The sequence below is a fragment of the Spermophilus citellus genome, assembly GCF_964194105.1.
Source record: "Spermophilus citellus genome assembly, chromosome: 6".
Lineage (NCBI taxonomy): Eukaryota > Metazoa > Chordata > Mammalia > Rodentia > Sciuridae > Spermophilus > Spermophilus citellus.
The window spans coordinates 89,500,488-89,527,416 of NC_138187.1; the positions used below are offsets into that span (position 1 = coordinate 89,500,488).

Sequence of the window (26,929 nt, forward strand, 5' to 3'; positions counted from 1 at the left end):
AAAAGATCATTTTAACCACACACAAAAAATGTCCCTCGCGTGAGGCATATAAGCAGTCACGTGAATTGAAAATTCTCCACATGACATCCCAAAAGAAGCCTGAGATCATTAAGGAATACAACACACATACTTTCATCAGGAGTGGGATACAGAATAGCTTCAAGTTATGCAGAGAAATGTGCATGAATCTCCACAAAGCTACCACTTGGGCTCCACCAGCGTGGCTTCAAGACCACAGGAGTGAAGAATGGAGGAGGGGAGACAAGAAATCCTTGAAAACTAGGAGACTATGAACTATACTGTCATACAGGGTGCTATGCTCTCAAGGATGCTGGGCTTGGTTTCACACTCTGCAGGCGCCATCTTGAAATTCTTAATTTTATCTTTGAATTGATGTTGGGGAAATATAGTCTGATGCCACAGTACATGGGAATTCATGAGACTCAAAGTGACCAAAAGGACAAGGTGTTATACCTACAACTAGGTAAGTGAGGACACTGTCACTCCAAGGCCCACTTGTTATTTGATGCAAAACTTGCTTCTGCTGCATAAAGAGAGCCATGGTTTTCCAAGAAATGCTAACCACCAAGTAGCTCTGCCATAGCCTTTCTTAGGTGGAAAGGGGGAGATGAGAAACCCAGAGTTCCTTTTTTTCTCTCATTCTTCCTTATTCATCAGTAAGCCAAAGACAGTGTTGGTAGAATATGTGCATATCAGCCCATGAAATAAGGACACTTGAGTTAGTCTTGTGAAATGTGCTTTTATTGTCCTGGCAAGAATGAAATACATGTGGATGTACAATCTAGGAAATATTAATTGTGTGCTTCTGGTGGGTCTTATGAGTTAAAGGCTCTTATGCTTGTGCTTAAAACTGTCAGAATACCAGGCACGAAGGCACATGTCTGCCTGTAATCCCAGGGACACAGGAGGCTGAGCCAGGAGGATTGCAAGTTCCTGGACAGCCTCAGAAATTTAGCAAGACCCTAAGCAACTTAGTGAGACCCTGTTTCAAAATAAAAAATATATAGTGCTGGGGATATGGCTCAGTGGCAAAGTGCCCCTGGGTTCAATACCCAGTACAAAAACAAAACAAAACAAAAAACAACAAAACCTGTCACTGCATAGTATAAGAGTGAATTGTAGAACTCATGCTAACAATTTAAATTTAAATTTTTCTTTTCTTTGTATGACATTAAATAACATTTTTTTAAAAAAAATAACAATTAGAAAGACCACAAAAGAAAGAAAAAGGCTTTATGTTTCAATACCTTTAATGACACTTTGTCCCTGCCTTTTTTGGTAACCGGGAATGGAACCCTGGGGCACTCAACCACTAAGCCACATCCCCAGCCCTTTTTTATATTTTATTTAGAGACAGGTTCTCACTAAGTTGCTTAGGGTCTCAACAAATTGCTGAGGCTGGCTTTGAACCACTGCATGGGGCTTTTCCTGCTTTTTAAATAAAGGATTCTGCCTTTTCATTTTACACATATCTCAGAAAACATGCATTTTAGAAAATATGTCTGTGTTGCAACTGAGTAAATAAAAGAAATTTTCACATAAAGAAGAGAGATACAAATATAGAATGGCAGGGCTGGTACAGAAGACTCAAGCAGGGACACCGTCTGTCCTGCTTGATTTTATTTATTTGTTTGTTTTGGTACAAGGGATTGAACCCAGGGGAGCTTAACCACTGAGCCACATCCCCAGCCCTTTTTTATATTTTATTTAGAGATAGGGTCTCACTAAGTTGCTTAGGGCCTCACTAAGCTGCTAAGGCTGGCTTTGAACTGGCAATCCTCCTGGCTCAGCTCCCGAGCCGCTGGGATTATAGGTGCGTGCCACCAAGCCAAGCTTATCCTGCTTGGTTTAATGCTTGGCTGATGCTGCCTTGAAATCCTAAATAAATTTTGAGCACAGGCTCCCACATTTTATTTTGCACTAAACTCCACAAATTATGCAGACAGTGCTGGGTGATGGCAGAGGAAAACCCTAAGAATTGCATGTGCAAATATATAACAAAGAATCCCATCATTATGTATATCTAGAGTACCCCAATTAAAAAAAAAGTGGAAAAAAATACCTCTAAGAATTGAACTGGATTGGAGATGTCAATGAAAACTTGTGTTTCTAATAATTACATATGCACACCTACACACATATCATAGCCATTACATAGTTATATACACATATATATTTATACTAGCTCTGGCCACTGAAAGACCCCAGAAGCAGTGACACCCCAATGTGTGTCACCACCACAAATGAGTGTCAATGACTCATTTGCAACCACATCCAGTAACAAGGGCTTGTCGGATACATGGCTGAGACAGGGAAGGCACAGGTTGAGCCTGGACTACCTTATTGAGCCAGAAAGCAGGAAAACACTCACAAAAAAGAGGACAATGTGTAAAAGGATCCAGGAGCCAATTTGAAGATGTTCCAGCTTCCCAAATCTGGGACAATTTGAGCAACCAAAAAACATTGAGAACAGAAATGGATCTTAACTGCTTAATAGTAACAGGAATCTATGAGTCTATAAAATAATAATTGAAAAACAAACAAACAAGTAAACTGGGAACAAGGGAAGACTCTTTCTGCCAATCAAATGCTATATGAAAACTGCAGAAGTGGTAGAGTTCAAAAATCATCTTTTTTTTGGGGGGGGGGGGGGGAGGCTGGGGATGTGGCTCAAGCGGTAGCGCACTCACCTGGCATTCGTGCGGCCCGGGTTCCATCCTCAGCACCACATACAAACAAAGATGTTGTGTCTGCCGAGAACTAAAAAATAAATAAATATTAAAATTCAAAAAAAAATCATATTTTTGCAATCATTATGTTGAAGATTGACAGAGCAAGAATTATCAAAGGAAGTTAAAAAATACAGGGAAGTGGGATGAAGGGTAAGGTATTTGCATGGTCTCCTTGTTTCCCCATAGATTGTTTATTGGCCTTGAGGGGGAAATGGTGAGTATAGACAATGGAAAACTGAATGACACCCTTCGCAGGCAGTTGGGATCACTACCAACCAGAGGCAGGTGCACACCACATGCCATCAGATACCATACCCCAGAGACACAATATGACTTATGCCATACTTCATCAAGGAGACTTAACAAATGTAACCCTGAGGAAATAGGAGACAAATCCAAACTGAGAAACATTAAGTAAGAAAACTGGAGTGTCAAAATTCAAAATTGTCAATGCAATGAAAGAAAAACAAAGAAAACTTAGAAACTGTGCCAAACTAATGAAAAGGAACAGAATGACAACTGATACAAATATATATTATAAACTAGTTCCTGCGCTGCTAGTTTAACAAGCTGTACAGGACATTATTAGAACAACTGATGAAACTGTAATTCAGACTGCATTAAATGAAGGTATTCTCTTCAAGATTAAATTCCCTAAGTTTGATAATTGTGCTACAGTTCTTAGAAGATACACACTGAAATGGTAAGGGGCAAAATAGTCTGATTTATGCAATCTACTCTCAAACTAAGGAAAAACAGAAAATTGAAAATAATATATATTATTAGAATGAGAAAGAAAAATCAAGCAAATGGGGCTTTTTAAAAAATTTTCAATCTGGGAAAAGGGAACAAGGAATGTCTTCATACTATTCTTGTAGCTTTCCTTTAAGTCTAAAAATATTTCAGAATAAAAAATTTGAAAACAAATACCTTAGAATGGGCTGGGTTCTAGGGGCATGCCTGTAACCCCAGCAATTTGGGAGACTGAGGCAGGAGGATTTCAAGTTTGAGGCCAGCCTGACTTAGTGAGACCCTCAGAAATTTAGAGAGACCTTATCTCAAAATTTAAAAATTTAAGAAAAGGACTGGGGATGTAGATAAATAAGTCAAAGAATAAGCCATATTCATGGATTGTAAAATTCGGTGTTGTAAGGATGTCAAATGACTTTCTTTCCAAAGTCATTTAGAGTTAATGTCATCTAAATAAAAACTCCCGTAAGATTTTAATGAAAATTAAATTTTTCTTCCAGAATCAAAAGGAAATCTAATTGGCCAAAAAAGTCAAGACATCAGGACATTAATTAAAAAAAAAAAAAGTAAACTGTAAATGGATTGATGAGGAATTGGTGGAGTAGTAGGATGGGGTGCTGAACTCTAAACTGGAGCTAGTTGTGTTCTAAGGTTTTGTGATAATGTGCTAGTGTTATATATAACTAAAAAGGAATCTTAAATATTAAACTTAAGATCAGGGGTGTGGCTCAGGGGTAAAGTGCTTTCCTAGTACCTATGAGGCACTGGGTTCTATCCCCAGCACATTATAAATAAATAAATAAACAAACAAGCAAGCAAACAAACAAAATCAAGGTTTTTTTTCCTTAAAAAATGGCACCATGTTTAAAAACATTAAATTTAAAAAATAGTCGAGACAATCTTGAAAAAGAACAAAGTGAAATTTTTTACCAGATGTTAAACCTTATTTTTAAACTATATTAAGGTAGTATGATACTGGTGCAAGATTAAACACATAAATCAAAGGGACATAATAAGAAGCATAGAAACAAACCTTCTAGGTTTTTGACAAAGGTGACACTGGAGAGAAATGGGGAAAGAATCAGAATGAGCTCTGTGCTGTGATTCTGGGACTGGACTCTTCTTTTCTGCTATGCTAGTTGGTTCCCCCCTGAAGTCAGCAATGGACCTCGATAGAGGGAGAGTCAAAGACAAGAGGAGAGAAGAAAGCAAGGTGCAAGCACCTCCCCAGCACACTTTGGTTCTAACCTCCAGAAACAATCTCATGGCAGCCTCTCAGAGCAATCAGCACCATCTGGACAGCACATAGTAGGCGTGTGTGTAGGAAAAATAATAATGTATATGGTTATGTGGATGGACAGTTGGGCGGCTGGGTGGATGGCTGGGTGGATGGCTGGGTGGGGGATGGATGTACTAAGATCAGAAAGCTCTAAAGCAAATCTTGCAGTCCTAAGAGTATAGACCTTCCCTCCACGCAATTCTCTTTTCCCAGAGCGTGGCATAACTCCTTATGCCAAAGGTTTTATTTCAGACTTTGCAGTAATGGAAGTTAGTGAGCATTTTTGCGGGTTTTTAACAACGAGAGGAAAACCTTATCTCAACCTGGGTCTCTAAGATCTAGGTGAGAAGAGAGTTCATTTCACTTGCAAAATTAATGTTATGCCAAGGCTACTAAGTCAGGTTGCAGCAAAAATCTGAGAGCTGTTTTTCTACCCAGACAGTCTCCACCCACCAGGAGCAGAAGCCAAACTAATGAACATCCAGTGGAGACTGAAGCAGGAAGAGGAGGCATTCAGCTAAAAGCATGTTTTCCTAAGACGGCCTAAAATGACAGGCACTGGGAATGGAGACCAGCGAAGCCACAATTTCCAGGCCAATATTCTATCTAATTGCAGACTTCAAAGTTTTGTTCCTTCAAGGGAAACATCACTAAATTCACCAAGCGATGCCTGTGGTCCACCTCCCATTGCCTCTGTGGTTGCTGGGACTGGAGACAGAGAAGTCTATCGTCTGCACAGGTGTCTGTTCCCATCTCATGGCAGAGCCTCCTGTGCTGCCTCATTTTTTAAAAATTCCTATTATAAAACAAAACACCTTTGCTTGTAAAATCTGAGTGTCTCCGTTTACCCCTCCTTCCTTGGAAACATAATAAACATTCAGGTCCCTTTCCTTTCTAGATTTTTTTTTCCTGGCTAGCAAACAAACATATATACATATTTCTTGATTTTAAAAAATGAGATTGAACTATACATGCTATTGAGTAACTTGCTTTTTTCACATAGTGCTCATCATCGTTAAGAACTTTGGGTGAGGCACTTACATCCCTATTTCCTTATTTTCGGTACTGTGTGGTAATGCGGACACGATGCCCCTGTGCCCCCAACCCTTTCCCCGTTTCAGCGTGGCCCTCCCAGGCTTCTCTGGATCAGCTGCTTCCACTGCAGCTGTCTTCTGAGACCTGCCCCTGGGCTTCTGAAGTCATTTTTCAGCAAGTGAGAACCAGGAGGGCCCAAAGCATTGTGAAAGCCCCCCTCCCCAGATGGCACAATGTTTACTCCAGAATCTCCCAAAAGGATCAGGTGGTGTCAAGACTTGATCTGAAATCACAGCCTGACTTGCTTCTGCTACCTTCCTGACCTGCCTTTCTACTCTTTGACTGGGTTGTCCAGGGAACACTTCCATAATAAATTACAAGCACAGACATTCTCAAGGTAGGGTGTGTCTGGGCAGATGACCCAAGATGCTCACTATTCCAGGGTACTTGATGTGCCATAGTTTACCTAACCCGTCCCCTGTTAAGAGATGGTTGTTTCTGACTTTTCCTACCCCAGACCAGGCTGGATAGAGATCTGCACACTGGTCCTACACCAGAGTCCTTAATCATGCCTGGCTCTGGCCACTCAGTGAGGTGCTTTGGTGGTCGAGTCAGTTGTCTGGCCTCCGGCTGTCAGAGTTTAAAAATAAGAATGTAAACACGGCAGAAAGGAACCCACTACCTTTATTATCGACCCTGAAGATAAATGACTCAGTAGGCTTGTTTGTTTTTCCTGGAGTTAAGATCAGAAAGTTCAGCCCACACAACTTCCTGAACCACCCTGGTCTCAGATTCCTAAGTAATCAATGGTTATCACACACCCTGGACATGACAGGCTAGATCCTGCTCATGTATTTTGAGATCAATGACTCAGAAAGGGTCTATGTCTGAGAAACTATGCGATTTGCCTCTTTCCAGCTCCTGGGATGGGCCTCAACTAAAGATGAAATGATGATGGAAAGATTTTGTTTATTATTTTAATTTTTGCTACCAGATATTGAACCAAGCGGGGCTTAACCACTAAGCCACATCCCCGGCCCTTTTTATTTTTTTATTTTGAGACAGGGCATTGCTGAGTTGCTGAGGCTGGCCTTGAACTTTTTATCCTCCTGCCTCAGCCTCCCAAACCCCTGGGATTACAGGTGTATGCCACTATGCCTGGTGAAAGACTTCATTTATGATGATGCTGTGAAAATTTCTGGAAATTTCCAAAAAAGAAAAGGCTCTGAAAAGATTGAATATTTCTTTTTTGAAAGGAGGAGCTAGGATATATGGAGATCTATTGAGAACCCTTTTGTTTAGGAGAACTCTGGAAATAAACTAAATTCACGCTGGGGAATCACCAGGCTCCCTTCACCCAGGTCTCTTTGCACAGAACCTAACACAGCAATAATTTGACTCTTTCTTTTCTCCCTCCTCATGGACAGGTTTACCTGAAAATCCTTCTCATTTTTAAATACAGATTTCTATATTTAAAAATAGTTTCTAAAGGAAGTCTCAGGGTTACAACAGTTCCATTCACATCAAATATGCCTGGTAGGAGCCCCACCTCATTTTTGAAGGTTTCTTTCCAGGGCAATGAATGAAGTCAGTGCACTTACAACACAGCATCATGTGAGAAAAGAGGTGTGACAGTTACCACCCCCTACTTGCATGACAGCTGGCCAGAAGACAGAATATGAGATGGTGTTGCTGACCTGGGAACTGTCACAACCCTGGGACCAGCTGGGGGCAGATGTAGAGAGGGTTCTCTCTGGGTTATCATACACATGCCTGGAAGCTCAGATGCTATCTTCTCCCCACCGCCCCCCCCCTTTCTCTTTCCCTCTCTCCCCCTCTCTTTCTTCCAATCAGGGATGACAAAGTCTAAAACTGGACTTACCTACACCTCTCATGTACCCTAATCACCGCCTTTCCTATCCTGAAAACAGATTCTCAATTAGTGCTGTGAGTTCATGTTTTCTAGTTGAAGGGGTTTGGGTCAAGTCATTTAGGAAGAAGAGTAATTAAGTCTTCTCCAGAAAACGATTGCAATCTCAATGCCAAGAATAAAAAGTAAACTGAGTTCAAAGGGGATGGGGCCTAAACTCTGAGATTTAGAGGAGAACCTAAGGTCAGCCCATGATGGAGTTGAGGAAGGAATTACAAGTTTTCTGAATTGACATGGCTGACCCCAAATCAACTCATTAGTGGCAAGTCTGCTTCCCCTACTCCTGGCCTGGGGCTCTTTCCACTAGAACACTGTTGCCAATATTGTTAGAAACACAAAGAAGACTGGAGAGAACAGGCTAAATGTCAAGGCTGCCCTACCATCCTGCCAGGGTCTCTTTAATTATGATGATGGCAATAATGGTAATAGAATGCTGTGGTCACGTTTTTTCTCACACACAGTGAATCTGAAGCCCCCAAAGGGGAAGCAGTGGGGGCACTTTTCCATCAGGTTAGCATCAGGGCTTCCCAGGCCAACTCTCCAGGCCTAGAAACCGGAGCATCACCAGCCAGACGCACACATACAAACTGGCTCAGGGAAAGCCCTCATCATCAAGTTGCCTCAGAGAAAGAAGCCACCTGTTGAAATAATTATATTCAGAAAAATATAGCTTGCTTTTTTATATTATAATCGATTGGTTCTTTAAAAGAATTGATTGAGGGCTGAGGTTGTGGCTCACTGGTAGAGCTCTCACCTAGCATGTGCAAGGCCCTGGGTTCGATCCTCAGCACCACATAAAAACAAAAAAAAATAAAGATATTGAGTCCAACTACAACTAAAAAATAAATATTAAAAAAAATTGATTGAGCTAGGCACAGTCACATAGGTCTGTTATCCCAGCTACTCAGGAGCCTGAGGCAAAGGATCATAAATTTGAGACAAGCCTGGGCAAATTTGGCAAGACCCTGTGCTAAAATAAAATTTAGAAAGAGCTGGGGATGTAGTTCAGTGCTTGCCTAGCATATGCCAGGTTCTGGGTTCAATTCCCAATACTGTAAAAAAATAATTTTAAAAAAACCGATTGACTATTTCATTTAAATGGGAATTAGAAAGAAATAAAAATAAATGTAACCACACGCACGCGCGCACACACACACACACACACACACACACACTCACACACCATAATTCTATAAATGGGGCTCCAGAGAATTAAATACAAATAATTCTAGGTCATGTTCTTACAAAGTTAAAGGAATGTGATCATTTCAATTGGCCCGTATAAGCACAGAAAAGCCCAGAAGTAAAGGCACTCAAACTTTTTACACAACTGACGTTGACCCTAGAAAGTCCCAAAGGACCGCAGAACAAGGACAGCTCTAAGTTCTCGTCATCAGCTCAGGTTAATGCAGTTTCTTTCAGCCAGAAATCACAATGGAGCCACTTGCAACAGAGTCAGAGAAGTGAAGAAGGAGTACAAGTCCCAGTGTGGGAACCAGAATATTGGTGTGACCCCAGTTCTGGCCACGGATGCTGGGATCCCCTCTCCGGGAATCTAGGTACTTTTCTGTCAGTCAGAGAATTGGGCCCAGGGTCCCTTCTAGCAACTAATTCCATGCTTTAACTCCTAAACAAGAAGAAGCACATGGTAGGTTGTCTTGACTGACAATCAGAGGAAGATAAAGAAGAAACAGTAGACATCCAAAAGTGCATGGATTAAAAGACCCTCTGTTGCTCATCCCAGTGAGCACGTCACATCCAAGCAAAGGCTGTCTCCATGCTACCTTCCTTCTCCTGCTAGGGAAACCACAGACTTTCCTCCTTGCCTCACATCCCCCTCTGCCAGGCAGGGCCAACACCTCATTTTCTTTGTCTTCTTGGCACCAGCAGTCAGAGTAAAAGAAAGCTGGAACTAAATATGGAGGTAGGTGTTTCTGAGATAAGGACTCAAGCCACAGAACACGCCCCACCATCTGGCCGGTAGCTGTCACCCTGGCCTGGAACAGATCCAGCTACTTTAGGATACCACGTCCTGCCCCCCATGGTGACAGGACCTTAACAAACTTGCTTTTAACCTCACTGGGTAGCTGGTTCACCTGAAAGCAATTACCTAATCAGTCACAAAATTTTATAACACCACTTCAGTTTCCTAGAAAAGAGAGGATAATGTCTTTTTCACCTTTCGATATGTATCCAAGCTTTCAAAGAAGTTGCAAAGAAAGAAAACTGGAAGTCATGCCTTTTTAAAAAGACATAAAGAGCTATGTGTGAGACCCTGGGTTCAATCCTCAATACCACATAAAAATAAATAAATAGAATAAAAGTATTATAAGAAAAAAATTATTTAAATAAAAAGGAGTAAAGATCTTATTACTTTTAATTACACAATAGATACAAATGTTCTTATTGTAAAAGATCCAAATATAGTTGTTATGGTTTTGATATGAGATGTTCTGTGTTACTTCGGGAATATTCAGAGGTTAAATGATTGAATTGTGAAAGCTGTGAACTAATCAGCCTCTAGTTTGAATGAACTGAGTGGTAACTGTAAGCTGGTGGATATGGCTGGAGAAGGTCATTGGGGACATGCCCTGGAAGGGTACATCTTCCCTGCAGTGACTCAGCCCCTCTGCTCCACTCTCTTTCTCTGTCCTCCCTGACCCCCAACCTGAGCTGATCTGAGCAACTTTCTTCACTGGACCCTTCCACCATGATGTTTGTCTCACTTGGGCCTAGAGCAGTGGAATCAGCCATATATGGACTAAGACCTCTGAAACCGTAAACCCCAAATAAAATTTTTTCCTGTAAGATGTTCTTGTCAGGTATTTTGGTCACAATGACACAAAAGCTAACTAAAACAGAAATATACAGAGTAAACTATAAAATTCCTACTTTATCACCCCCCACATATACACACATTCTACAAAACTAATTTACCTTTATTAAAAGTATATGTGTCCTTCTCGTATTTTCTAGGCATTGGCACACATACACAGCTAGAGAGACATGGATGTATCACACTATATAACAATATCGATCAGAGATTTTTCAAATTCGTGCATGTATGTTTATTTCAGTGTTTTGAACTATTACAGTTTTCCATAGCATAACTATGACATAATTATTTTAACCAATCCCATGTTGATGGCCCCATGTGAGATGATTCACATATGTTTATAGTCATATATATTATTAAATATGTATATTATATATCATTCTTTTATATAAGACATTTCAGTCCTTTCTGAATTTGTGCTCATTATACATAACTTTCCACATAAGACTTTGTCTGCAATTATGCCTCAAGACAGATTTCTAGAAGCTAAGTCAATGGAGAAAAAGAAATAAACTTTTTATCAGAACAAGATTTTCATGCTTGGGGGCCAGGGTTATGGTAGAGCGCTTGCCTAGAATGTGTGAGGTACTGGATTAGATTCTCAGCACTACATACAAATAAATAAAATAAAGGTCCATTGACAATTTAAAAAAAAAGAACTTTAAAAAAGATTTTCATGCTTAATTTATCCAGTTACCAATCAGAAAGTATGCACTGTACACAATGTATAAAATGTTTATACATATGGGAATATCACCTAGTTCCCCCCAAATATGTACAATGCCATGTGTTTTGTATAGTTACGATAAATTTAATTTTAGACAGTCTATACTCTTGTTCATCACAAGCTACATTTTAAAAACTTGCAAAGGAAACTTACAATGAAAGTCATGAGTCTGACATGAGTTTTGGGAACCTTCTTAGCCATTCTCAGGTAAAACAAAGTTGAATGCAGAAGCCCCAAAGCCCAAAGTATGTCTCACAAATACACCAGGAGAACCACTTAAACCAAAGAGTTTTAGTTCTCTATCAGCCACTCTCGGGGATACAACTTCACAGACCGGATGACCAAAAGCTTGGGCTCTGCAGTTGGACAGACACAGATTTGAATCTGTCTGACAACTTGAAAGTGCTCCCCCATGTCATCTTCCCTATTTTGTTCGTTGTCACAGCATCCTTTGCACGTATCCCGGCTCTCCTAGATGGACCTCTTCCTGCCTTTGCCAACAAATCCATCTTTCCCACACATCAGTTCACACACCAGCTCTTGCAGTTTCCTCCAATGCCTAAAGGGGAAAGTTTGCCTTCTCTCTGGAATGTAGGATGTTGTAACAGACCCACCACTATGACAACTGAAAGAGGAAAAGAAAACTGGATAAACAAACACATATTTCTCTAAAAGCCACTGGGGGTCAGGTGTGGTGGTACTCACCTGCAATTCCAGCAATTTGGAGATGGAGGCAGGAGGGTCACAAGTTGGAGGCCAGCCTCAGTGACTGAGCAAGACCCTGTCTCAAAATAAAAGTAGAAAAAGTGTGGGGGATGTGGTTCAGTGGTATAGTAACCCTGGGTTCAATCCCCAGTGTGTTCCACCCCCCAAAAGCCACTGAAGGGCTGTGGATTCAAAGAACTCCAGAGAGACTGAGACTCTTCCTAGGTGGATTGAGTTGGTTACCGCTCCAGAGGCAATGGCTGAGTCAGGATGGATGTGGATAGTCTGCCACAGACTGAGGGAGAAGCAGGAATTTTACCAAGATTAACTGAAGCAAACTAGATAAGTCTAGTGTTTTCTACCCACCCTTCTCTCTGCCCTCTGAACATTCAAGATTTGTTTACATTCTTTTCACTTTACAAGATCTTAGAACTGGAAAGGCTATTTTAAGTTATTCTGTCTGGTTCAAAGTTTCTCAACTTTGTCATGTTAGAATCATCTAGAGAACTTTTTAAATATCCATGGGGACAAGGGGCAAAGGGCAATGTTATGGTTTAGATGTGAGATGTCCCCCAAAAGCTCATGTGTGAGACAGTGAAAGCTCAGAGGTGAACTGATTGGGCTATGAAAGCCTTAATCTAATAATCCACTGAGAGGAATTAACTAGGTGGTGACTGTAAGCAGGTAGCGTGTGACTGGAGGAGATGGGTCACTGGAGTGTGCCTTTGGGGTATATATTTTTTCCCTGGCGAGTGGAGATGCCTCTCTCTCTCTCTCTCTCTCTCTCTCTCTCTCTCTCTCTCCTTCCTGGTGCCATGTTCTGAGCTGCTTTCCTCCTCCACACATTTCCATCATGATTTCCTACCACACTTTGGACCCAGAGCAATGCAGTCAGCCATTTAGAGATTGAGACCCCTGAAACTGTGAGCCCCAGATTAAACCTTTACTCCTCTAAAATTGTTCTTGCCAGGTCTTTTGATCACAGTGATGATAAAGTTAAGTAAAGCAGGCATCCAGACCAACCCAAATGATCTCTTTGGAAGGCCACAGGTGGACTGAGAAAGCAGTGACATTGAGAAGCTCTGGTTTAGTTCACCCGACCCATGCCATCCCTCACATTTTATGTATTAAAATAATTCAGATTGTATCCTTTCTGCTGCTGACTTCTAGTTTGCCTTGTCTTTTCCATAGCACCCAACACAGCGTTTACCTGTGGCAGGTATCCAGCGCATGCTCATGGGGTGGTGGGTTCAGCCACTCCCAGGGGAACCAGTCTCTAGGAACTCAGCACCAAAGACAGAACACATTTTTTTTAAGCCACAAATTTAATACTGAAAAAAAAAAAAAGAAAGAAGAGAGAATGACATTTTCAAGCCAGAAAAATTAATGTTTATACATTTATACTGACCCAGAAAAACTGGAAGTGAATAATTACCAGGAAAATCATATCAATAAAAACGAAAGGTCAGTTTTCTCATCTCACAAGACCCTCTGCTCCCTTGGGCTCTCTTGCCTTCCTGGAGACTCACAGATTTTTCTCTAATCAAACTGGATCCAGCAATACAACAAAGACATCGGCTTCATGCTCACCTGGGAACTGTATCAACCTGGTAACTCCCTGTTCTACCTGTGATCACCTGTGTGATGAGGAACAAAAGTTTTTAACCGCTGAGCCTGGATTTTCTTTTGTCTGATGGCTGAAGCTAGGGCAATAACGAGCTCACCAAGAGGACAGTTGAATGTAATACTATTAGTCTAAAACACCCTGCAGGCTTTCAGATGTTATTCTTGCTAGTTCTTTAGGACCCTTCTTACATTCCCTGGTGAGAAAATCAAGTTAAGTTCATAAAAGTTTCCCCCAATGAGAGAGGATTTGTTAGAGGGGGTCCAGAAGATGCCACAGCGGCCAAGTGGGAACGGAGATCTAGAGTGCCCAGGGAAAGGGAAGTGAGCTTTTCTCTTGCTGCAGAGAGAGCTGAACTCTTGAACCAACGGCATGTGTTTTCCTTTGTTTTGCCTTGGCCTGGACTAACCGAAAAGCAGTGGGAGGATGGATGTCACTGTCGATTTCCTCCCTATTGTTTGGACAGACCTACATTCAGAGGGCTAATTGTTGGCATCCTTGTCTTTCTTCCCCACAAGAAGAGGGCTTTGTTCAACAATTAAATCAGGCTGTCTGAGAGGCAAAGCTTTTCCATTTCAGATCAAGATTTGGCCCCAGAAATAGAAGAAATATTGCCTCCTTTTCATTTAGCTGACAACACTTCCTCCCTCCTGTTTAGCTGAACTCAAGTTTTCCACCCAACAGAAATACTGCCCTGCCATCATGGGTATTAACATCCAAGTACCAGGAGGTGAGACCTCTGCCAGCAAGGCGGACGATGAGGATAGTTGCTTTGGACACTTTGCTTCTACTTCCAGGGACTGAATCAAGCCAAGGTCTAGCTCCATAAGGGCCTTCGCCCTCCACCTCACTTGGTGACGTTGTGGCATTTCCAGGAACATGAAGCCAGAAGAACAGGGAAGGGAAGCAAGAGCCCCAGTCTCTGGGTTCCACGTGGGAGTTGTTGCCCTTCCTGGAGGCTCCTTTGGCACCCAATTCGCAAAACTGACACTTTTCTCTGATGTTCTAGAGCCTGCCTAAAACGATTGTCCTGGGATTAAAGGATTGTGTTTTGTGGTTTTGATTTGAATGTAAATTGCTTCTGTCTTTTCTTTAGGAAAAAAAAATTGCCAAAGTTTTCTCCTGCAAGTGGCGTGGCAAACTCACTGCTTAAACAGGAGACTTTGGGGATCTAGCAGGGGGACAGACACCACCCAACAGCAGCCCACGAGGACAACGGGGTGAGTGGAGGCTGAAGGGACAGCACAGACAGACCCTCTGTGAGAAAAGGGAAGAAGAGTGGGCCCACAGAAGGAAGAAGGAAATTGGCCTCAGTTAGTAGCTGTTGCTGCATCTGGCAGTTTAGAGCATTTTTTTCTCAATGCCACGACAAGTCTCTGATACATCCTGGGGCACTGTTTACCAGGAAAGTAACTCACTGTAAAGAAAGAGATCAAGGGTTGTTTCAGTCCCAGCTGCCATGACACCTCAAGTCACCTTTGCTCTGTGAGCCTCAACATCTCATCTATGAGGTAGGAGAGTTGAACTAGCAGATCTTGAAGGTCTCTGCTCTAGCAATCTGGGGTTCTAAGACTCAATATAGGTCATCTTATGAGTTCATGCTTCTCTTTGATAGGAACCGATGTCTTTTCTCACTCTTGCAAAAGTTCCTCCTGGCATCTAGTACATTCTTGGACAATAACAGAAACGTCATAAACTCTGAATGAGTGACGAACCTGACTGAACTCAGTGTTTCTCACATGGCACTGTCTGTGAGTGATGGCATCTGTCCTCAACTGCCCTTAAGTTTCTAATTCTATCCTACTCTTTTGTGACCTGCTGATTTGAAAGATCAAGAAGGAACTACCTGTTCAGATATAACCTGCTTACAGTTGAACCAATTTACTCCTCTGTGAGAAAGTTCAGATCCTTGACTGGGCTGAGATAAGCTTTAGGGTCACCTGACCCAGAGTACCTGCGTAAGACAGCTTTTCTTGGGTCCTGTGCCCATACTCTCAGACCTGGTCCAAATTGGACGAAGGCTCCTGTTTCTCAAAAAGAGAGTGAGCCATCAAATTGGTCCAGAAGGACCAGGTGTCTGCAGAAATTTCCCTTCTCTTTGACAGAAGCCATATTCCAGTGACCCATGGTAGAGGATGGAGAATAGAGAGTTCAGTTCTTCATCTAGGGCTCCCTGCGTGGGCCACGTTCTTAGTCCTGGCAAGTGAGTTAATGTCTGCTCTGCATTGGACACCTGGGGTCCACAAAGTCACCGCCAATCCAATGAGACCAACTTCTCCCCTCAGTGAGCTGGGGGAAATAGATAGAAAGCCCTGGAAGTTACAGAATGACAGAATAAATAATTTCTCTCACACCTTCTTCCCCACCCCATTTGAGACATGCCAATTAGATGAAAAAAGAAAAGAAAAAGAAAAAAAAAGTCCCAGCAGAAAACAGTCTTGGCTCCGAGGGAGAGCCTAGAAGGAAATGGCTGGCTCAGGTGGATGAGATTCCAGAGAGGGCACCCAGAGGCCAGCATGGTCAAGGCTTAGCCCTGTTTCCTTTCAGAGGCAAGAGGGTATCTCTGCAGCTATCTCAGTGTTCCTCTGTTCCTCTCTCTCTATTTGTGGTTCCTAATTGACTTCATCATTGGTGCATTCTGGGATTCAATTATAATGTAAAGAAAGTCTTGGGTTGAGTGTCCCTTAAACTCTGGAGCTAGATACATTGTCCCAGGACCAGCTCTGCCTGGAGTCAGCAGCCCTCCATCTCCAACCATTTCAATGCAGTTTCTAAAGAGGTCTCTTTTTGGTTTCCCTTTTAATGAGACGCCTCTGAGACACTTGCTTTCTTCACACAGATTTCTTGGAAGAACTCTAAGGTCTTGAAAGTTTGTAGTAAATCAGTTAGACCCTTAGCTAATAAGTGTGCTACCAAGTCTTTAAATATTTTCTATTTCCAATTCTTAGAACAAGGACCTGCCTATACCAGGCATTCAAGAGATACTTTTTGTGGGTACAGCCTCCCCCCAGACAGACTGTAGAAATCTCACAGGAATAATTACAAGTCCCTCTAGGCTGGATAGTAACTAAAGCTGGTAAAACCTGAAAAAAGTTTATAATTTTATATATTAATTGTATTCTAAGGATATTAACTCTTTTAAAAAAAATATTTATTTTTTTAGGTGTAGATGGATACAAAACCATGCTTTTATTTTTATGTAGTGCTGAGGATCGAACCCAGGTCCCACCCGTGCTAGGCGAGCGCTCTACCGCTGAGCCACAGTCCTAGCCCTTGGGATATTAACTCTTAGTTTTGATAAGTGCACCACATTTTTATATGATACTGACTTTAGGAGAAACTGGCAGAAGGATGTATGGGAGTCTCTCTACCATATTTGCAACTTCTGGAAAGTTATTTCAAAATTAAAAATATATATATTTCAAGAACCATCTAGTCTCACGCATCTAAGAAATCTAGGAAAGTTAACTTGTAAATGTCCAGAATCCTAGCACCAGGAATACAAGTTTTTTCCTTAGTTACATGGACTTCAGTCTAACAGTTAGTGAGGAACCAAGTTACCTCCAGAATTCAGGTATCCTAAACATCTAGTCCTGGGTAAGTCTATACAAACACTGACTGCATGAAAGCTGTGGTGATGATGTGGAGATTTTAAAATATTGTTTTTAAAAGAAAAAACAGAAAGTGAAGAATAGCAGATGCTGTAGCCATACTCGCCACTGTCCTGCAGGTCTGCTGCTTGGGGCATGGGGCCAGGACCCAGGGCCATAGAAATCCAGTTATCAAAATTGACTCTGGAAGAGAGAAATTAACAAACTAGTAACAATGGAAGAAATTAGGAAAGTTGTAAAAAAAAAAAAAAATCAGCCCCCATATCACCAGGCTCAGCTCATATGACAAGAAAAAAAAATTCAAGATCTTAAGCCACGTGATGGGGTCAGAAGTTCACACAAAGAGACCACTGATTCTAACATCTTCAAAACAATATATGTCACCTCACATTACAAATGTTGGTGAAATGAAGTATGACTTGTGAGGCTGCTACAATGTAGCCATCTCACATTTCCTTTGTCAGCAGTAGCTCTGAAATCAAGGAGGGATGGATTTTGACACTTTTATTACAGAATCTTTCCCCCATTAATGCAGAAAACTACCACCCTGGCACTTTGTTTGGTCTACAAGAGGATTTTTCTTGCCTTCTCCAAAGGCACAACAGCGTCCTAGAGTTTGCAACCCATAGTGCAGCAGCAGTATTTTCAGGGACAACAGGAGCCGTTTCCACTCCACTCGAAAGACTTCAGACATTGCTTCAAGACCACAAGCATTTTGACCAATTTATAAACACTTATCAGGCTTTCGGGGCTGAAATTCTATGGAATTGGAGAATATTATAAAAGTTTGGTGCCCATTCTTTTCCCTCATGGATTCAGCAACATCCTGTCTTTTAGCCTTTGAAGTCCCTTTAAGGGGCATCTGCCTGCTGCAATGACTCACAGTGCTCATTTGGTCAATGACTTTATCATTAACAGGAAAAACAAAAGACATTGATCAGATTTAATGTGGTAAAATTTCTTTACATTCTGTGAAGAAGGAAATTATAAAATGTATCAAAAAAAAAAAAACAAATGGAGATACATATATCATGTTCATAGATCCTAAAACTCAAAAGGATAACTATGTCAACTGTTTCCTATATTGAACACTAGCTTCAGTCTAGGCATTTCAGAATGAGGAAAGGTGGATGTTTCAGTGTGTGCTAAAACATATTGTTGCCTATAAGGAAAAAGTAAAATCAGACTTCCATATAGCACTATTCACAAAAATCAGTTCTCGCCAGATAGAAACCTAAATGCAGAAGACAACACTGTAAAACTGTTAGATGAGACTGTAATAGAGTCCTCTTACGACCTTGGAGTATAAAAGGGTTAGATACATATATATTTTTAAAAAGAAAACCATAAAAGGGAAAAATAAAAAATTTAAGCACATTGAATAAAGAACTTCTGTTTATAAAAGATAGCATTAAGCTAGAAATCCACGCCTCTTATTCTGTGGTAGAAAGAATTACAAAAAGATCCCCCAGATTCCTTCCCCTGTATATATGTCCTTGCTAAATCACCTTTCCAGACCTAGGAATATCACAGAATAGTCACTTCTTTGATTAGGTTAAATATATGGCAAAAAGTTAATAGCATCATCATTCCCATGATTACCCTACATTACATAACTTCTCTTTCAGCTGCAAAAAAATCTGTCATAGCCATCTGGAAAAAGATACTTCCGATGGTTTTTAATAGGTATTGTAAACAGCCATGTTGTGAGACAGCAATGCTGTTAGGACCTGAGTGCAATGTCTAGGAGCTGAGAGTGGCTCTCAGTCATCAGCCAACAAGAAAAAAAAAACAGGACCTCAGCCCTACAACCACAAGGAACTGAATTTTTCCACCAGCCTGAAAGAGGCACCAAGCTCCAGATAAGAACACATTCCAGATGACTTTGGTTTTGTGAGACTCTGAGCAAAAAAAAACTCAGCTATCACATGTCGGGCCTTCTGACCCACAGAAGTTTTAAGTTGCTAAGTTTGTGGAATTTTGTTATGTAGCAGTAAATTACTAATATGTACTATTATAGATAGATTATGGACCTAAATGTAAAGCCTAAAACTATGAAACTTTTGCAAGAAAATATAGACAGAAGTCTTTATGATCTTGAGTTAGGCATTTATTAGCTACACCACTAAAAGCATGATCTGTGAAAAAATTGGCAAATTAAATGCCATAAAAAATGAGAACTTCTGCCTTTTGAAAGGTAGTGTTACGAAAACAAAACAAAACGAAACAAGTCATTGACAGAAAGAAAATGTTCACAAGTCACTTCTGTCCAGAACAAATAAAAAAAAAACCCTCAAAATTCAATGATAAGAAAAAAAATAACCCAATTTTTTTAAATGAACAAAAGCTTTGAGTAGATACTTCACCAAAGAAAAGAGATGGATGGGTAAGCACATGAAACATCATTAGTTTTTAGTGAGGTGATTATTAAAACCACAATAAGATATCACTAGACCTTCCAGAAGGGAAGGGAGTCACTAGAAATAGAAACTATGCATTTTGAAGCATATTATAAATACCCCATATGAAAGGTATTAGTGGACTACATTGCATAAGAATACTAAAAATGATCCATTAAAAAGAAAAATACAATGATAGAAATAATTTAAGATTCATGTTATAAAACAAGATAAATTACTGTATTATTAGTTATTTTATAATCATTCACTATAGTGTGTACATAAAAATGTAAGTTATTTATGGAGGAGATGTTCTATAAATGATATATATAGTAAAAGTGTATATGAGTGCATCAAGCTTAATTTGGGGCTTCAGGAAACGATTAAATGAATATAGAAATCAGAGGTAACTCATTTCCTTTCACTAACCATGAAGTTCAGATTTTTCCCTACACATATCTAATGAAAAAGAAAACTAGGATACAATCTACACAGTTTCTAGCAGCTAACACATAATTTCAATTTTTGTTACCAGGAGGTAGACATTACTATACATTAAAAAGAAAGTAAAAGGAAGATTGGTGATAAATATAGGTATTAACAATCATATAAAATGATGCAGAGAGATACTCAAAGAATTCAGGTAAAAGTTTTTATTTCTTATTTAGAAATAATTTTCAACATACAGAAAAGTTGCAAGAGTGGAAACTGAACAACAAAACAACTCATTACTTTTATTGAGAGCTACCTATTTTAACATCTTTTCCGTGTATCATTGTCTCTGTGAGGTGTATGTGTGCATGTGTGTGTTTGTGTGTGTGTAAATTTTACTTAGTCCTTTGAGACACCATGAACCTAAAATTTCAGAGTAGAGTGAGAAAAGACATAGAAGTTTTATCTGTTGGTATTTTTTAATGTTTCTTGAAGTTCCATTAGTCCTAAAAAAAAAAATGTCATTACATTTCTAAAGAATACTTCTGCTCTTACTTTGTTTTAGTCAGCTTTTCATCACTGTGACAAAATTCTTGAAAAGAAAAAACAACTTAAAGGAGGAAAAGTTTATGTTGACTCATGGTCTCAGAGGTGTCAGTCCATGGTCAGCTGACTCTATTGCTTTGGGCCCGAGGTGAGGGAGAACATTATGGTGGAAAGGCATGGTGGAGGAAAGCCACTCAGCTCATGGCAGCCAGAAAGCAGAGAAAGAGAGAGAGAGAGAGAGAGAGAGAGAGAGAGAGAGAGAGAGAGAGAGAACGCGCGCAAGGGCTGAGGACAAGATATATGCATCATGGGCATGCCACAGGCGACTTGCTTTCTTCAACTAGACCCCATCTCTTTTACAGTTCTCACTACCAATAGTAACTGCTACGATTAAATATGTTTTTAATATTTAGCATTCAATATTTCTTATTAATGTTCTATGCTTTGCTCTTAAGGAACTCTCATTCAAACGGGATATATCCTTTGAGAGTAGTAGAAAACAGGAGACCAAGACACAGAAATAAAATTATCATTACTTCCACCACTTCACCATAGGCCATGCAGAATAATTTCTAACAAAATGACTCTATCTTACACCAAAGGCAGGTGTAAGATACAAATCCCAAGGTTTATGTACTTGATTAACCACTGAGAGAGTCTTACTCTGTTGCTGGTCCTTGAGGTATTCTACATTGCTAGGGCAATGCAATTTGGTAAGATTTGAAGTGGGTAAGCCGTGCATTCTTAGGTACACCCATTCTACAAAAGGATGCATATGGAATTTAAAATCTGGGAATTGCTAGACACTGTTGCTATTTCCTTTACTTCTTAGAAATATTTCCTTTTAAGCTGCCAGTTTGAAGGACTCTGTCCAAATGGTTGTCTGGGCAGAGAATGGCCTTGGGGAAGGAGAGAAACTGAATTCAGGTTCTTAGAAGAGACTGGGGAGATGATGTGTCCTCTTCTGACTGTTGAGGATCAAGAGTTGGGATTCAAAGGGGAAGGCATAGTTAGTAGTTTCTGGTTTTCCCCTTGGCAGTAACCGTAGCATCTGATAAATATCATATGATCAAAATGGCAACCAAGAATATGATGTTTGATTAATCAAGTGAAAAGCAATTTGGTTGGTAAAAGACAAAAAGGCATTTGTCTTTTAGTTTAGATCAAAGGTATTTACCTTTGGTTAAGATCTAGAACGTCCCCCAAAGGCCTGTGTTAAACCCTTGGTCACCAGCCTGTGGAGCTCCTCTTGGGAGGTGGTGCAACTATTATGGTTGAGATCCGGAATGTCTGCCAAGGCTCATTTACTTAAAGTTTGGCTTCAAATGTGTAGAGGTGGTACGTTTCGGAAATGATTGCATCATGAGGGCTTTTAACCTCATTAGTGGATTAATCCACTTGGAGGATTAATCATTTCAATGAATTAATGGGAGATGGTAGAAACTGTAAGGAAGTGGAGCCTCGTGGAAGGAATGAGGTCCCTGGGGGCCTGCCCTAGAAGGGTATATTTTGTTATGGCCCCTTTCTCTCCTATGATCTATTTTTCTCTGCTTCCAAGCTACCATGAACTTAGCAGTTTTCTTCCACCGTCCCTTTCCAAATCAATGGAGCCAGTCAGCTGAGAATCAAAACCTCAGAAACTGTGAGCCAAAATAAATCTTTTCTACTTTAAGTTGTTTATGTCAGATATTCTGGTCACAGCCTGAAAAGCTAACTCACAAGATATAAGTCACCTGGAAGAGAAGGATGGGAATTCCCACATGGGAATTTTGTCACCACGTTATTTGCTGTGAGACTGGTGTGCGGTGTGAGTTGAGTGGGCTTTGCATTCTCTGAGATGAATAAGACTCTGATACCAGAGATTCCAATGGACGAGGTCTTGCTGCTCATCCCAAAAACCAAACAGAAAAGGGAAGGATGGCAAGCAGGAAAGGAGCCTTCATCACTAGGACCATACTGGGAAGGCAAAGTGAAATCAAGCATCTTAGTCCTGTCTTCCAATTACTGTCATGAGATTTCTTTAGGCTTAGAGAAAGAATTGAGGCAGGTGAGAGGTATGTGTAATGAAGAAGTCTTGATCAAACCAATCCTGGTTGATCATCCTCTCAGTTCTCATTCTATGGGTGGCTCTAGAAAAGTCCTTATCACTTGAGAGGGCAGTCTTCATTTGCTGTGCAGGATGCAGAATGTTACCTATCAGACCTGTGATTCAGAAGGGGGAAGTCGGGTCCCCATGAGATGATTGCTCCCGTGCAGGGGACAATCTCACTGTGAGACCATGTGCCTGCAAAGCTACACTGTTCAGGGAAGGTATAGGCAATGACAGGAGACATAGATCCCACTCCAGGAGTCTGGAACATGATACTGTAAATGCCCTGAAAATCCTGTCCCAGTCTTGAAAGGGGATGAGATAGGTAAGGCAAATTTAGGGATAATAAAGCTTGTATTAGCAGTTGTTAGAAGAATACTCCTTAAATGATTAGTGTATCTATATGCAGAGCTAAGCAGGTTACAAAGTTGTTAAGGTAATAAAGATACCAAGTAAAGGCTTATGCCAAGCTGTATCCTACTTTTAGATACTCATTGGACATCTGCTTGCTTTATTTATATTTATTTATTTGCCTCTGGAGTGGATGAGGGGCTTGTCCTATTCATTCATTCATTCATTCATTCATTTCCTAAAAGCAGAGAAAGACTATTATAAATGTAAGAAAACTTTTCTGGCTTTTTTAGAAAAGAGAAAATATGAACGGTGAGGATCTATCTGTGGCAGATACACCCCTTGGAAAGTATACCAAAAAATGATGATCTGTTTTAGAGAAGTAAGGAGGAGAGAAAAATACACACTGCATAAACCCCTAACTATACAAGCTTCTAGTTACTTGCTTTTATCACTAATTTTAGAGGTCATGTAGCTAAGCAATATACTCACATGAATTTTGCTGCAGATAACACCTCTGGTGTGTGGATCAGATGGTAATTGCTGCCTATGTTGTATTTCAGGAAATTGGAGGCTACTTTAATCTACCTCAGACACGCAGAATTGAAGAATGTGAGCTTAAAGTGAATATTACAAAACAATCTTCAGAACTCAAAATTTATTCTGTAATTCAGAATTTCAAAACTCAACAAGGCTTTGAATTTATTATTAACATCTTTTTCAATAAAATTTTGCTCAGCTTTCCTTTATTCTATAGTCGTCCTAAACTTCCTTCACCAAGCCACATTAATTCCTCAGTGTGTACTTTCAACACCTGGTCTGTCTCTTGCTTAAGACCAATTATGTGTTCAACCATACTTACCGAGAGCCTGCCGGGCGCCCACCGGGGACTTTTCCAGGCAGCAGGAAGGGCAGTGAGCTGTTCTGCTCTCAAAGAGCCTGCAATCTAGTGGTGGAAAATAAGTTACTACAAACTCTGCAAAACAGTGACATATAGAAAAACAATACAGGGCAGGGGAGACACAGTGATTTAGAAGACAGGGGGGCCTTGCTTTTTGTTGTTGTTGTTGTTATTTTTATTTTTATTTTTTTTTTACATAGCCTTGGAAGGCCTTTCTGATACAGTGACATCTGAATGGAGATCAAGAGGAAGAGTGGAGTGAGAGCCTTGTATACCTGGGGAGATCTTCCAGGCTCAGGGAATGGTGAGCCCAAAGGCCCTGAGTTGGACTCACATTCCCATGTTCAATGACTGAGTTAGGCCGAGAGGCAAGAGCAAAATGAATGAGAAAGAGTGTAAGGAACTGGGATCACACAGCAAATGGAGCCAGAATGGCGTGCTGGTACTCCAGGAGGCCTAGACTTTGGCCTCTATCCTGAGATGGAAATTCTGAACCCCCTCTATCGCAATATTTAGCCTTCTATGAAACACAGAATTGCTGCTCAATTTTTCTGTAAACCCAAAACTCTTAAAATAAATAAATAAAGACAATTAAGAGACTGGGAGATGGGGTTTGGTGCTTTAGGTTGCTTCAGCTTTCTACCTGGCAGAAACCTCTGAGGTCAGAAATCAGCCCTGACCACCTGATTTAAATGTTAGGGAGACAGTGATTTTTGGAAGACAGTACAGCCATGAGGAGAAAAGACACACATTTACATTTTAAGAAACCATGCTTCCACATTCACAAACCCCTCTCACCCAAAACAGTAAACTGCTGGGCAGTCGAGGTTGTTCTTTCACCATGAGGCCCCACCCCTACCCCAGGGACCTGTGTAAAGAAGATTGTGTCCCACAGTGACAGACATTTGCAATAGAATCCATGCATTTGTTGTGGTGGTGGTTCTTTTAGTGTTCTTTGTTTTATTTTTGGGCTACAATTGGTCTACCAAAACATTAGGCTTGCACCCATGATACCATCACCACAACCAACATACTAAACATATTCTTCACCTCCTGAAATGTCATTTTGTTCTGTGGTTTCTTGGATATTTTAGATGTGTGGTAAGAAGTTGAGATCAGGTCTCTGGGCATGCTTTGAAGTGCACATAAGGTACTGTTAACTACAGGTTCATGTTGCCCAGCAGATCTCTACAGCTTTTTAATCATGCATAACTGAAACTTTCTCCCCATAAACAAACCCCCATGTTTCCCTCCCCCAGCCCTTGGCAATCACCGTCCTGTTGTCTGCTTCTGAGTCTAACCATCTTAGATACCTGGTGTGGAGGGATATTCCCTACTCTCCCTTTTACTTATGATGGTCAGTCTGGGCCAGTGGTTCTCACCTACTCTCTCTCAGGATCTTAGAACACCTCAAACCCTCCCCCCAAAAACACCGATTTGTAATGCATTCAGTTACAAACCCCAAGCTCCTGGAGGGAGACCAGGATGTGTGCACTGGGGAAACCTCTCTAGGAGACTGTGTTGTGCCACTCTGATTAAGAACAACTGAATTCATTCACGCAGATGAGCCCTGACATCTAACTGCTCAGGCACGTCCCATTTGGCTGGGGCCCCAGCAAAGGGGTCAAAAGGCTGATGGGTCAGGACTGGCATAATCCAGCTGTCCCCAAGCAGGGCCCTGTCAATTATGAAGGGAAGCACTTTGTTCAAAGCGACAAAGCTCTCCAGGGCCAGGTGGACTGCAAACAATCGCTCTCCCAAGGGCGGAAGCTGGTGCCTGTTGCCAGCAACTTCAGCTTGGAAGGTTGACAGAACGAGTCTGAACACTGTGATGAGATGCGTGGAAGCAGCAGTGGGACCAGCAGAGCGTAGAGTGAGCGAGTGGGTGCTTAGGAAGGCTGGTTGCCCCATGCAAGGATCTCTAAAGAAAATGGAGCTGCAGGTGTCCCTCTTCTTGGAGCCTGGACTGAGAGAGCCTGATGTCCTCAAAGCAAAATGGCCCCCACTCTAGACCAGGGCTGAGCCCAGCAGGAACTTCCACACGGGGGTCCCACTCCACCCTCAGCCTCATTTTCTGCTCTTCAACAGACACCACTGAGAATGCCTTGACTTCAAATTACGTAGCCAGCAGCACCAGAAGACGTGGTTAACTAAGAGTGGGGGGAGGTGGTGATCTGGTCATAGCACCACACCATACACATCACTTAAGTGTTTTTTAAAAATCATAACCCACTTCAATCTAATGTATGAAATATGATATGTCAAGAGCTTTGTAATGTTGTGAACAACCAATAAAAAATAAATAAAATAAAATAAAAAATCAGACTATTAAAAAGAGTATTGGTGGATATCTAGTCCTGGTTGGGAAAACACCAAGTTTAAAAAAAAGCAAAAGAAACTACAAAGGAATTACTGAGATTCCAAAGTAAAAATGTTTAGAGATCAAGGTCATCAAAAGCCATTGTAAATCAAAGAGGAAAACAGCATGCTAAGAAACTATTTGCAACAAATTTCACCTCCAAATTAGTTTGAAATACAAATCGAAAGCCATCTGCCTGTTTACTCATTCTTCAACATTTAGTTTAGTGGATGGTGGGAGATCCAGCCCAAGGCCACCCAAGTGAATCTCAGAGCTTGCCCCAAAGGTCCTGGATCCATTGCAGCTTCCCACAACCCAGTAGCTCTGTACTTTAAAGTATGTACACATCATCTTTTACAGGGGTCTTCAAATTTTCTTGGAAGATAATCCTAAAAAACTGGGCCAGATTTGGGGACAAAGACTATCAAGATCACTGCAATGTCCCCTGCACTCAAAGTCTAATGTGAACTTAAACATAGCCTAGAACTCAGGGAACGTGGCCTCAAGTTCATCAAATACTACGCTCCCTATCATGCTGTTTCCAGATCCCAGATCCAGGATTCATTTACGGACATGCCAAATGAGGGTGCCTGTTCTCCTCA

At 41.0% G+C, this 26,929-nt stretch overlaps 1 long non-coding RNA gene across 1 annotated transcript; it reads right to left on the bottom strand.

The window, feature by feature from the left end:
* Positions 1-10,821: 10,821 nt before the first annotated feature.
* Positions 10,822-26,269, bottom strand: LOC308651348. The gene is made up of 4 exons (XR_014022525.1): positions 23,930-26,269; positions 13,226-13,346; positions 12,016-12,091; positions 10,822-11,935 (listed from the first exon to the last, which is right to left on the bottom strand). It is a non-coding gene; the product is annotated as an uncharacterized lncRNA (long non-coding RNA).
* Between the last annotated feature and the right edge of the window lie 660 nt (positions 26,270-26,929).